We start from the raw sequence: 13793 nt of genomic DNA on the forward strand, positions 1-13793 counted from the left end.
TGGGTAAGGTAAGTGTGTGATAGTGATGGATGTTAGGGTAGGGTGCGGGTCAGGTAAGTGTGCGATAGTGATGGAGTTTAGGTTTAGGGGCAGGTTAAGTGAGTTAGGGTTAGGGTGCGGGTAAGGTAAGTGTACGATAGTGACGGACATTAGGGTTAGGGTTTGGGTTAAGGTTGTGCATAGATAGTTGTGTATGTAAGTTTTGGTGTAGGTTTGTAATGTTTTTGGTGTGCTTGTGTTGTGTGTGTGTGTTTCGGGAAAGGTATTGGTTTTGTTGATTGTCTGGATTTTGGTATGTCAGGCATGTGAAGTTTCGTGTTTTTGAACTGTTTTTTTTTTTCATTTTTTTCGTGTCAGTTATTTTGTTGGTGTTTTGGCATGTCAGTGTTATCAGGTAGACATATATATATATATATATATATATATATATATATATATATATATATATATATATATATATATATATATATATATTTTTTTCCAACTCTTTCTTGCCAATTTTTACATTTTCATTTTTAGCTTTTTGTAGGTGTGGGACTGTGGTTGCTACTGTCTAGTATCTGTCATGTTCATTTTAGGAATTAGGGCTATTACTGTGTTGACGTTCCATATAAGGCAGAGGTGATGATGGTGGTGATATGTGATATGCTTATTATATTTCCATTGGTTTCTGACAGGCCCTGTTCTGGGGTTATGCTGCACCATTTGACAGGGATGACACAATAACTGCTGTGTCACCATATATATACCTGTGTAGTATTCAATGTATGGATGTTAATGTACGTGCAGGAGACCCACTTACCTGCTGTCTGTTACTCAGGTAGCAAAAAGTACATATGGAACTGTATCTACTGTTCTGTCATCTCATCTTACACTTACCATCCAAATATACTCATTTCTTTCACAGCATGAGCACAGCATGATGCAAATCAAGCCACCTCCCGCTGCTGGCAGAGGGCACTTGCAGCCAATCATAGTTAGTTTTCCTCACATAGGCTGCTATGTCTGTTAAATGATTAAGTTTGTTGTCAGCATAGATTTACTTATGACTTCCTTCCCATTTTGCTTCCACACTGGAGTTATAGACAGCAGATTTGCTTTGCATGCACCACTGCTATGTCTTGCTCCTTCAGAGGTTTTGGCTAAGGGGCATGATGGTGAAGAGGCTCACCAGACAGGGTCCTCATCCCCCTTTGGCAGGAATCCCACCTGCACTGCCTAGCGTGGCTCAACTGCAGCAACAAGTACTGGAAGCTGAGCTGAAGAGTACCATGGGAAGATACAGGGCCCATATGGAAAGTCTTCAGGAGGGAATTGCAGATTCACTCAGCTGTCCAGACTCTATGATCATGTGGGGCTGGATCCCTGTAATACCCTTTGCGCTAAGATACAAGACAGATTGTTAGGTCCTTATAGCCCACATTATCCACAATTTTGCACATGCCCTTCCTCTTATGCCACACCCAATACTCCATGTATTGCCAACTCTCAGCATCACTATTTCTTACCCTGTATTAATCTCTATCCACCCCATCACTCCCCATCCTGCTGTGTACACTTTGCCTTTGTTTGTCTACGATGAATTGTTTCTGCCTGCTCTTGCATACAGCTCTTTCCCATTTTTTTACTCAGCTTTTTCCCTTTCACCCCTCCCACTATTTCCTTTTCTCCCCAAAACAAAAACAATTACCCCATTCTTCTCAAGAAGTTATCCCGCTTAACCTACACATTCCTATATGGGAATATAAATGTAAGAAATGTAAGTATGTAGTTAAATTATTGGTCATTTGGAAAATTCAGACAACATTAGTAGATCAGGAAGGTCAAGTGGATGGGAATATTATTAAAAGTTGTACATAACAATTTTAATGACAATTTTAACTCAGTAGAGTTGACTGAAATGCATGAAAAGGATTGTGTTGATTCTTCACCTGTTTTTGACTCTTTAGATTTAGAAAGATGGTAGATCTTCGGTTACAGAATATTAAGCAAGTTAAAAAAGCATAGTCTGTCTCTCTCAAATGATGAAGATGAAGAGATCTTCTCTGGTGGAGAAAATGAAAATGGAAATATAGTCACAGTGAAGCAGAGGTGAAAAAGAAGTGCAGAAGAGCATCGAGGGTCAGGTTTTGGTAGCTCATTTAAATACTTGCGCTGAGTAACAATCACATGAAGTTTTGTCTATACATTTAGATCCTAGTGCTGTAAAATTAGTGGGTAAAGATAACCCTGTTTTGTTACCAGACAGCTGTGGTTAAAAAAAAAATATTCAGTCTAATGCTGAGTAGATGAACAAATTTAACAAATTTAATATTGAAAATAATCACCCAAATTGTTTGATGAGAGACAGCGTAGAATTTATTGGGGATTCACTGCTAAAGGAATGCAAGAACTATCTCCCTGAGATTCAGAAACATTTTCCACATTACATTAAGCAATTTAACACTGCAAGCAGCCACACTGAGAATGTGTGTGATTCAAGGACACACTCAGTGTGAGTAGTGCAGACTGAGTTGCATAGATGCTCAAGGTTAATACTAGTGGAAGTATAATGACACGTCAATAAGCAACAGCACTAAAATGGGGAGCTCCACTTATGCAAAAGGGGAAATAAGATGGAATAGCAATTCAGGAACGTATAAGGAGTGAGATCTGCTGCTCTACACTAGTGTTAAGGATTGCAGCAAAATACTCATGTCCATGCAGTACAATTGCCAAACTCTGCAAGGAGTTGCCATGTCATTAGTTAATGTATATGTAAAGCATGCTGTAATTTCTACTAAAGGCCATGGTTGCGTATGCCATCATCCTCAAGAGCACCATCAGCAGTCTATGCTCAATAGTTTATGTCCTTCACAATACTGACATTGTAGACCTGTTTAGTGAGGATAGGGATAGCATGTAGGAGGTGCCAGGCATGTTGGCCTTATTTGCAGGCCCGTGGGAGTCATCAAGCACCCATCCCAGTGGATACAATTGTATGTGTGGATTTACCTACACTAGTTACAGGGAACTTTCAGGCTGACAACAGGGGACCCAGTGAGGGTATCTCAGTCATCTGCCTTCAAAATACTTCATCAGTTTCTGCATGCTATCCTTTAGCGTGTTGGAGAGAAAGTGTAATTTTCACATACCTCAAAGGACAGAGCAAACACTATCCAGGACTTCTATGAAATAGCCCATTTCTCTTAGAGGCTGGGATACTTAGACAACACCCACATTGAAATAAAGGCCTAACCTAGTGGGCTGGGAAGAATTATGTAAACTATAAAGGGTAGCCTTTCAATAAATACCAGGTGGTCTGTAATGCAATGTGTATGCAGGCCAGCCAGGAGGTTATCACAACTCCCATATATAGACCCATACTAATATTTTGTGAGGAGTGATTCTCCAGGACCATTTCATTGACAAAGCCTGACACACCCTTGAGCCATGTCAATTGACACCCATCCAAAATCTATAGCATGCGTCAGACAATGCCTAGAACTATGCCCTATCACAAACCTTGGTCAGTGTGGAGCATGTATCTGGGCTGCTGAAGGCACACTATCACTGCTTGGTTGTGCACTGCAGTATGACCCTCACACACATGCAAAAATATTTTCAGTTTGTGACATTTTACACAATATGACTAATTTAAAGCTGTTGAAACAGGGGGGGCTATTGCAGGATGAACATGCTACAGTACAGTAGGCAGTGGAGAATCAGCCAGATATGGAGTCAATGAAGCATCATTCCACAGGGGATAAGCTTGCTAGTCAGAGGCAGGTGCTGTTGCCATGGTACTAGCAAATAGGCAGCAGATGGCTCATAGCAGAGGACATTTGTACAGCAAATGTACAACAGTAAAGCATGCAAACTCAGCACTAGACTATAATTACCCATGCATAAGCTGGCCAACTGTGCATCAGACATAGGCAATACAGGTAAAAAGTACAAAGGGCAGGGTACAATCATCATCAAATGCACTGATAGAGAAGGAGACCACAAGTGTGCAGTGGCTTCCACAGAGAAATGTGCTAGTGTTGTACAAACTAGCAATGTAGTACTGCAGTGTGTATGTGTGGCTGTATAGAATTAATGAGGAATGTTCAGTAATGGGGTCACTCACACTGAGTGTATAATGTGTGAGGCAAGGCGAGCTGTAGTGGTGTGTTCTTGTGTGCGTGTTTGTGTGCGTGTGTGTGTGTGTGTGTGTGTGTGTGTGTGTGTGTGTGTGTGTGTGTGTGTGTGTGTGTGTGTGTGTGTGTGTGTGTGTGTGTGTGTGTGTGCGTGTGTGTGCGTGTGTGTGCGTGTGTGTGTGTGTGTGTGCGTGTATGAGCATGTACATTCTGGGACACAGCTAGAGCAGTAGTTGCGGCAGCACACCTCAATGTCATGGACAGGTACAAACCATGCATGAAAGGTGAGTAGCCATCACAAGTGCTCCCCTGCCCATTGGATCTGCCTTTATCAAGGATCTAAATTGTAGTGCAATAGCCCTGGCTAGATGCAGGTGTGCTGAATGACTATGACTGACATCCATAACCAGACATGTCATGACATCTTGGATTCTCTCTCTTTGGCACAGGCACCTCTACAACTGATTTCACAATGGAAGTGCTGCCACTGTATGAGATTTATCTTGGGTTTCCTCCGGGTGCTCCGGTTTCCTCCCACATTACAAAGACATGCATCTGGAGCACTTTAGGCAAATTGAGGCCTGCATGATGTAACATTTTTGAGCAAAACAATGATTTCTGGGATACTGGATGGCAACCTCATTTATCCAAACCACGTCAGTATGCCAGCTTCCAGGTGGTCAGAGTCTGGAATTACATAAAAAAATATTTAAAACCTGTAAATAATCCCAGAGTGCTGTTAAAGTGTTGGAAACATCATGCCATGATGTTTTAAGCATGTTTTTTGAGTCTGTGGTGCGGTACTCCTTTAAAGTTTTGTAAAAAGCATTGAAATGTTATATGTAGTAGTGAATGAATTATATATATATATATATATATATATATATATATATATATATAGGAAGGTGAAATGGTTATGCATACTGATGCATGAGTAAATTATTTTAAGCAATGTAAAGCACTGCTAAGCACATTTTACTAGTATTGAGCATATTTATATTTAATTGCTTGTAGATGAGCACTGCGTTAACTAGCACAATGTCTTTGCGTGGAGCTGTGCATCATGCAAACTAGCGCAAATGGAACATGTTCGCACATAGCTGCGCACCGCCTTAACCAGCACAACGTCGGGCAACGTCAGGCAACATCGAGCAACCCTGAGCAACGTCAGGCAAAGTTGAGTAAAGTCGGCTAAACATGGCCTTAACGATTGAGGTCTGGCCAGTAAGAAAATAAAAAAACAGTGACAGGGCTCGAACTCGGGATACTGTGCACTATAGGCACAGTACATAACCACTAAGCCATGACAGCATTTCAGAACCATGCACTTTCAACAGATACATATCTATCAAAGGAGTATTAAACATTGCTAAAATCAGCTAAGCAGGTGTGCCTACAGCTGAGTTTTTTCCAAACTGGCCAATCACAAATTAGTGCAGGAAATGAGGCATATTTAAGCTCCACAGGCGGGAATACTTGCCATAACTGGTTGTAGCTCCCTTCTGCAGTCAGCATGGCCAGGTTGGAGAAGGCACTCGATTTCGAGTGCAATGTTGGGGCTTGAGGAGACCAAAGTAATGGTTTGGCTCCTTGTCCACAATCACGAGGAAAGACTCCTGAGGGGCCAGTACCAAGGCACCCAATACAAAACGGAGGCCTGGAACTGTCTAGCTCGTGATCTCACCAGTGCCACTGGCATTCCTCGGACTGGTGAGCAGGTCAGGCACCATTACTCTGACCTGAAGCAATGCAAGGAGGATCAACTGGACCAGTGGATCCAGGAGTCCCATGGGATGGCAAATGCCTCAGTACTGAGTAAGTAGTCATTGTATTTTATTTAAGAATTGCTATTCTTGTCTATACTATGGATAGGTATGTCTCATTATCACTGCATTTACTTCACAGCTGCAGGTGTCTGGGCTATGAATCAGCAAGCCCATGATGATAGGCTGCAAAGGCTGCATCACCAGGCCAGTTAGTAATTATTCTGCATGTACTGTTATATAAAATAAATGAGAGAGCCATCAAAAAAGTGTTTTAACCCAATAAATAAAGGTATAATAATTCTTTAATAATTATTCTGCATGTACTGTTACATAAAATAAATGAGAGAGCCTTCAAAAAAGTGTTTTAACCCAATAAATAAAGGTGTAATAAATAGTTCTTTAATAAAGGTATAATTCCTGGAGTGCATCTGTGTGATTTTCTTTGATATGTTGTTGTACTGTTGCATTTCAGAAATAGTACTGTAGTATTAAGCAGTGTTAGTTAACCCACACTTGGGTAGGCCCATATAAAGTGGATGAAGGGAGTGCCAGTAGCTTTTACGCATGTTTTCAGCCCTTATCTGTTGGTTAATGCCCAGCATGTACAGGTTAATCTGGCACATAAGTAGCTTGGTACTGTGTCCCCCAGAAATGTCAATGTGCTGCCAGAAATGTAGGGAGCTGTTAACATATAACTGATAATTTCACCTGAACATATCTAGATAATTATATGAAAGTAGAGCTGTCAGCGTACCATCACAGCAGTAGTGTGTGTCAGCAACTCTCAAAATATGTAGCAGTAACATCTGCATCCTGGACAGTTTGTATGTCAGATACAGCTCATGTATATAATGATCTAGCAAAATCCAATTGCACAATAGAAGGACATTGGGTAGTGTAATAGTACAGGTAAGGGACACATAACTGCAGTTAATAGGAATGTAGTGCAAACTAGAAGGATATATAAGTTGTTAATTGAGCTATCTTTTCCACCCTACTGTATGTGCATAAAAAATGCAATTCCACACCTCAATGGGTATGTCTAATTTCAAAACATTTGTTGGGACATATGTCCTATTGGTTTATAAATATTTGCATTCATTTCTATGCATGTGCCCTGTTAAAATACCACAATATTGGTGGCCTGCTGCCATCAATTAAACCTGCATGCTGTTGTAATGTCCACTATTGTTCTAGATATGCATGTGTTAAGCTTGCTTTTCAACTGTTGAAACTCTGGTGTGTTGGGTTAATGGGAATACTTCTGCATGCTGTTATAACTAACTGGGAATGCTGTTGACTGTTACTAACCCATATCTTTATTAAATTCTCCAAAACATAGTTCATATGGGAAGGCCGGTCCCAGCGGACCCACCTGTCCCACCTCAGGTGGCTATGGCACCTGGCACCAGCAGGTCCGGTGCCCAGCCTGGGACATCCTCCTCCATTGGCCCTGTGCCACCTTTGGGTTGAAGCGCTGCAGGAGATGGGGCTCACCCCCTCCGTGCAAGCGTGGGTGGAGGAGGGCCACCTATCACCCTTCAAATGGTCCGTGCTGTGGTGTGTAGAGATATCGAGCATTCTGTTGCAGAACCTCTACACCAGCTTGAGGCACGAGTGGCGCAACTCCCAGGTCAGCCTGCCCCTCCTACACAGCCACCAGCACAGCCACCCTCTGGGCTGTGAAGGTGCAGTGGTGACTGCCCATGGGTGGGGATCTCAATTCCACTCTTGCCATCTGTGGGCTCATGGGCTTGCGATTTCCAAACATCCCTCCCCATCAATGGTGTTCACCCACCACATGTGTCATATTCCACCCCTGAATGTGTCTTGTTTGTCTTGTCTGTTTACCTCCCCATCCTACCTCCCCAAATATACCTACTTCCCCTACCCCACATTCCACTCTCACCTGAAAAAAAGGGCAATCTGCTCCCCCAAAAATAAAATTACGCCCCATACATAGCTGCCCATTTTGCACACATGTCCCCTAAACACATAAAATGTAATTTAATTGGCATTGCAACATACTTTGTTGTCCTCACCCCTCTCTCAGGGGTTGAAGGTTTCATAAGTACCTGCAAATTTATTCCATATGCACAGCTGTTGCTGTTAAAGAAATGGGCAGCTATGGACCTTCCCTACACCCATCCTGCACATCCCAAGCTATTTTCCCTGCTGTCTTTCCCTCTTTGTGCCCCTTTTTCATCACTTTCCTATCTCCCCATTTTCTTTTCTTTCAAAGAAATGAGCGCGGAGGTTAGCGGGAGTAAGCACTATTAAGCAGTAGTTAGCAGGTTTGCACGAGTGTGCGCTTATTTGTGCTTAGCTAAGCATTGTTAAGCATCACGCAAACCCGCGCAAACCCACTCACAACTGCTTAAAAGTGCCTTAGACACTCTGTATGTGAGGGCCCTTGTTCTGCTCAGCAGCAAAATAAAACACATCTGTTAGTCTCAAACCCTGGACCTTGTACACACTACACAACATGAAGTACCATTACGCCACAGTAGATATGCAACAGGTTGGTGCTGAAATAAATATATCATGCATCAGAATGAGTGAATGTAAAGGAAAAATAGGAATGCCATACCACACAACTTGTTCTGTGGATCTTTACCAACAGTTGTTGTGGGACTACATTACATGACTGTAATAAGAGAAGCAGCCATTCTAGCAGGAAATAATGTTACACCATAACTTTACAAACCCCACACAGTATCACAGCAGGACAAACACTGGCATATCTGTTTAGGGCAGAGGCCATACCTCCCAACTGTCCCCAATTTTCAGGGATGTCCCTGATTTTGAAAAAAAATAGCTCTGTCCCTCTGAATCCCTCTGAAAACTACTGACTTGGGCCAGAAAGGTGGTGAATTACGCATAATGAGTAATGACAATAATTAAGAGTTTTTGCTTTTACTCAACTGTGTTCGTGTGTTTTACGCTTTAATGACAATAATTAAGAGTTAGACACTTCTTTTACTTCAGAAAAGGTGTATTAATCCATATGCTTTGGTTCTCTCAAAGTCTCAACTTAATGGCACTAATATTTTAAAGGTGTCCCTGACTTTCTCTCTACTTTTCCCTGAGTCTGTTCAAATATGTACCTGAGTGTTTGAGAGGTCTGGCAGAGGCAAAAACACAGAGGCATAGCAGCCTTTCTGCTGTTACATGCTGTGCAAATAGCTTTGGAAGGAGTTCCGGAAGCATACCCTTATGTAGGAATACAACACTGAAATACAAATGGATGTAGCCATGTACTGGTAGCAACCAACTGTAACAGTGCCATTGCTCTAGTGCTGAAAAGATATAACTGGTGAAACCAAAGGTAAAACCACCATCAGCTTTAATAGGACAAATGTCAAATACAAAACAAAACTGACTTAGCGCTTTCACCCAACTAGGGCATCTTCAGAGTCAGTTAGCAAAATTTCAAACAGTCCTAAATAAATGTAATTCAAACATCTTTCAACCAATGAGCATCAAGTGTAGTACATTTGCTGTAATGATCTCTTGAATGAACTCTTTACGTTACAGTACAATTTTAGTAATCAAACATAAACTTTGCTTCTCATTCGATCCAAATGTTAACTAATGACTTGTTAACAAACACGTTTACCCTACAAATTCCATCTGTATATTTCTTTTTGAGAAAAAAAAAACCTTAATGACCAAAATTAGTTAGATACTTAAAGCTTTGTATTTTAATATACACAAAGATAAAGTGTCATTGATACCAGGTCTTGTACTGGCATCTAATCTAATTTGCCATAGGCATTCTCTGACTTCAAGTATATTTTTGTAATCACCCCCAAAATCTTTTGTATACATTTTGTTGATGACAAAAAATATAATTTTTTTAAAAAATTCACACATTCCTTACTGTGCATGTACAAGGAATTAGTTGATTTTTTATTTTTTATGTCCCTGGTGTGTTCCAATATTCTTTGTTTTAATCTCCTTGTGGTCATACCCACGTAAAACGCTGGACATGACAAACAGGTGGCCACATATATCACCATGTTCATGTTACAATTACAATAACCTGGATACACCAGTGATCTTTTATAATTACCAACTTGTACATATGGACCATCGTTAATAGTGCTAAAAAGACCTCTGTGGTGCACAGACAAAGAATAACAGGCTAATCTCTGGCTACCATGTGGATAGGTCCACAGTTGGGAGTTACGCAGACAGACTACTTGCCTTGATAAACTAACATGTACACAGCAACCGTGTAAGTCCAGCAAGATAAAATTCACACAATAATATGTACGCTCTCTGTACTTCTGCACCCCTACCCAAATGTAGAATATACCTGTGTGTGCAGGGTCTACCAAGGATGTAGGTAAGCATACTCACAGTACTGAAATGTGTCCAGTTTTTCTGAGCAGCTTGTGCTAATGTCAACACTAAAAAAGCACAAACTGTTTAGAACTGAGTAAATGAATATTCACAGTATAGCAGTTCTCAAACAGTTCCTGTGCCAAAGGAATACATCCCAATAACTAGCTTTGTATGGCAGTCAATTGTAAATTTGAAAAGAAAGTACATCCTCCCATGTATCTTGTGTTAGCATTTTGAGGGGTGAGTACATTTCTACACTGACAAGTGTGTACTGGAAGCAGCAACATTAGGTCTGAGTACACAATGTAAATCTCTGGCTACACCCCTGGCTTCCGATATAAGAACTATACCAACCTTCTGTCTTAAACAATGATGTCCACAGCAAACAAGGATGATCTCCATCTTGGAAAGCTGAAAGGGCCACGCCTACCTGAGTTAGCAATTTATAGTACTGGGTTGCTATGACAGTGATTACTGCAATTACTACACAGCAGGCTGCATGCAATTAGCAAATGGTGGCCACTAATTAGTGCAGAGGCCATCACATGCTCATGTGCAAATACCTACAAAAGCAGGTTGCAATCGCTGCCAACAAACTCAATCACAGAGAGAGAGAGAGAGAGAGAGAGAGATAATCATACAAAGGAAAGGTATGTGACACATATGTATTTACTGGCATGTAATAGATGTTATGGAAGAGTAGTCTACATAATGTAAGCCATTCATATGTGGCAGCAGTACTTATCTATGCACAGATGTCCTGCTTAACTACTGCTATGGACAATACAGTGTGTACCTGTGGGCAGTGGGACATACCTGTGAAATGTGTAGCTCAGCATTAAATGTCAAAAATCTGATCCATGTTATCTGTGTTCTGTACAATAGTGTGGCCAGCAGTGGTTGTTAGGGGGATTAGTGCTGCCATTATATAAACATGGGTGTGACAGAGCAACACATGTATGATAGTCATATTAAAGTGTAGCTTAGCATTGGCAACTGCTGTAGCAGTCTAGTATGCTTATCTAGCATATGTAGCTATATATACCCCCTCTAATGTTAGTGTGTGTTCACATGTGACATCTGTTTGTGTTGCAGCAAGGCCCAACAGTTCAGCTGTGAGGTCCAGGGACTTGCAATAGTGTGGATCTTGTGTGTGTATGCCACACACATACAGAGAAATATATGTGTCATATATATTCACATCTGTATATGTGCATAGAGCAGGGGACATATTACAACTGTTTGTGAAGGGTGGAAATATATATGTTGATGAAGGTTAGTATGCGCATATGTGTATGTAAGTTGAAGTGTGTGACGAACAAGACAGCATACAGTGCTGGTATATGACATATGGTGGTTAAACAGTGTGGGTGGTTTGTTCACTTTGCAATGTTGAAGCCAGTGAGGCCTGCTAATGCTACCTATGTTGTGAACACTTTCAATGCATTTATCAGAAGACTGTGCGATATTATTACATTACTGTACACCTCGCATCCTTTGTATAATTGATATTCCCACTATGAAAGGTGAAATGTATATGTGCCTACATATATATGTATATGTACACCAATGGATGTGTATATGTACATATATATATATATATATATATATATACAGATATATATATATATATATATATATATATATATATATATAGATATATGTATACAGATATATATATATATATATATTAATATATACATATATATATATATATATACAGATATATATATATATATATATACAGATATATATATATATATATATATATATATATATATATATATATATATATATATATATATATATATATGTATATATATATATATATATATATATATATATATATATATATATATATATATATATATATACATATATATATATATATATATATATAGACAGAGTCATATATACTCATACACACCTACATCTACTTGTTACAATAGATTCTCTGTACTGTTGACTGACTATGGTGGTCAATGTGTTTGTGAATATGTCAAAGATATGTATTTGTGGGATAGCTTAGTGGGAAACTGTTTATGTCATGGTATTATGGGTCCTTGCTTTGATTTTTGATTGTATTCTGTTGCTAGGCAGAAAAAGTACTAAGGCATACAGTGTGATTAAGTCCCTTGGTTTTAGCTGGGGTGAGTCATTGGAGGCTAAAGCACTACATCTATGATTATTGATTGGTACTGATGTTGAATCCAAATCCTGTGTGAACTGTAGTACTACTTGAAGCTCTGGGCCTGTACAGCAAAGTATGGTGTATGTCCACATTGCTTGCATCCACTGTTTTGTGTGGTCCCTGTATTCATCACAGATTACATTCCCCAAGATTAATGTTTTGTACGTACCGACACACAGTACTGTATAGTAGACACGTAAAGCTTATCTGGGTTGCCATACCTTTGTGTCCTGTAATTATGTCTGATGTGTGTGTGGGTATCTCTGTAACATGTCCTCTGTCATATGTGTGGTAAAACATATAACTGCGTATCTAGCAACATTTATAGTGGACTACAGCAGTATGCGACCTATATTCCCAATTGTGCACATATTTTGGCCACGGGTTTGCCGTTAACAAGTTGTGTGGTATAATAGTAATACATTTACTGGACCTTACACTCATTGTGATGGATAGCATATTTCTTTACACATCAGCTTGATGTATATCTGCTGTGGCTAGGTGGTGTATTGTGTTGCATACAGTGTGCCAGGTACTCTTGTATAGTCTTATATAGTGATTTTATTTTGTTGCTGTGCAGAACATGGTTCATTAGATAGAGTGAGCTAGGCACTTTCAAGCAGTTGTGGGGTCAGCAGTGATAAGTGGTAGTTAAAGTGTTTCACTCTCAGTTAGCTAATATGTTGCTATATAAGGCAGTTCAGTGATGTCTGTACTGTATAATGTTAAATGTGCCATATGACTTGCTCAGACATATTTTTTCTTTATGTCTTCCAGGAATCATGGCACATCACAGAAATCCCAGCTATAGTAGTGCTGAAGATGAGATCATTACTAGCTGTATGATTCAGCACTACAGTCTAATGTTCTCACAAACCAGCCAGAACCAGCAGGAGCATACTGCAATGTGGCAAGATGTTGTCTGGAGGGTCAGTGAGGTAGGCCTGCATAACCAGACATATGAGCAGGTACACCACCACTGCAGTGATCTACTCAGACATGTCCATCAGCGTGCTTCTGATGTGTGGAGACAACAGCTTGCAACAGGAGGTGGTGTTAATATCCACCCCCCCTCCTCAACAGAGGGGAGGAGCTGCTCCTTAGCCTCGTGGCACCTGCCCAACAACAACAGCAGCAGACATACACCCATGATGGAGGTTGGAGCCACCAGCAACCACACATGGAGCATGCAGGTAACATGGCATATCTGTAGACTACTGTTATCTGTATTGGTAGATCATGCATATGTGAGATGTGGAGTGTGTAGTTAGAAGATGTGGAGCCTGTTGCTGTGCAATACTGATCATTTGAAACATAATCTGTAGGCCTGGGAATGTAAACTGTTGTTGTACTGTAAGATTGCAA

Source organism: Protopterus annectens, chromosome 3.part1 (genome assembly GCF_019279795.1).
Source record: "Protopterus annectens isolate FY-2018-M chromosome 3.part1, PAN1.0, whole genome shotgun sequence".
Classification (NCBI taxonomy): Eukaryota; Metazoa; Chordata; order Ceratodontiformes; family Protopteridae; genus Protopterus; species Protopterus annectens.